The 268-nt window shown below is 34.7% G+C and overlaps 1 protein-coding gene and 1 long non-coding RNA gene across 4 annotated transcripts in view; one reads left to right on the top strand and one right to left on the bottom strand.

Moving 5' to 3' along the window:
• The window catches only part of LOC116692143 (nucleolar protein 4), a 185689-nt gene that overhangs the window by 125168 nt on the left and 60253 nt on the right, over nucleotides 1–268 (top strand). The window lies entirely within an intron of this gene.
• LOC116692190 (uncharacterized) overlaps nucleotides 1–268 on the bottom strand; it is a 14909-nt gene that overhangs the window by 14543 nt on the left and 98 nt on the right. The gene's annotated exons all lie outside the window — the stretch shown is intronic.

Raw genomic sequence — 268 nt, 5'->3', positions numbered from 1 at the left:
TGTTTATATTTACTTTACCATTCTTTTTAGACTGAGTCATATGAAAGGCTCTTTATCCCTAAACAGGACGTTCACTGCATACAGACAGGCTGTAAAAACGTCTTATGACAGTATCAACACAATCATTATTGGCCATTATAGCCATTCCCCTTGATATCACATAATCTAAAGAAAACAGAATAATGGTGATGCCTCATAATAGCAGTGTTATAATAACGTGTAAATGCATAATAACAAACACCAATCCACTACTGTTACCACTGCTACA

The sequence above is a fragment of the Etheostoma spectabile genome, chromosome 7 (assembly GCF_008692095.1).
Source record: "Etheostoma spectabile isolate EspeVRDwgs_2016 chromosome 7, UIUC_Espe_1.0, whole genome shotgun sequence".
Lineage (NCBI taxonomy): Eukaryota > Metazoa > Chordata > Actinopteri > Perciformes > Percidae > Etheostoma > Etheostoma spectabile.
The sequence above is the reverse complement of the archived record's forward strand: the minus strand, read 5'-3'. Positions and strand labels throughout refer to the sequence as shown.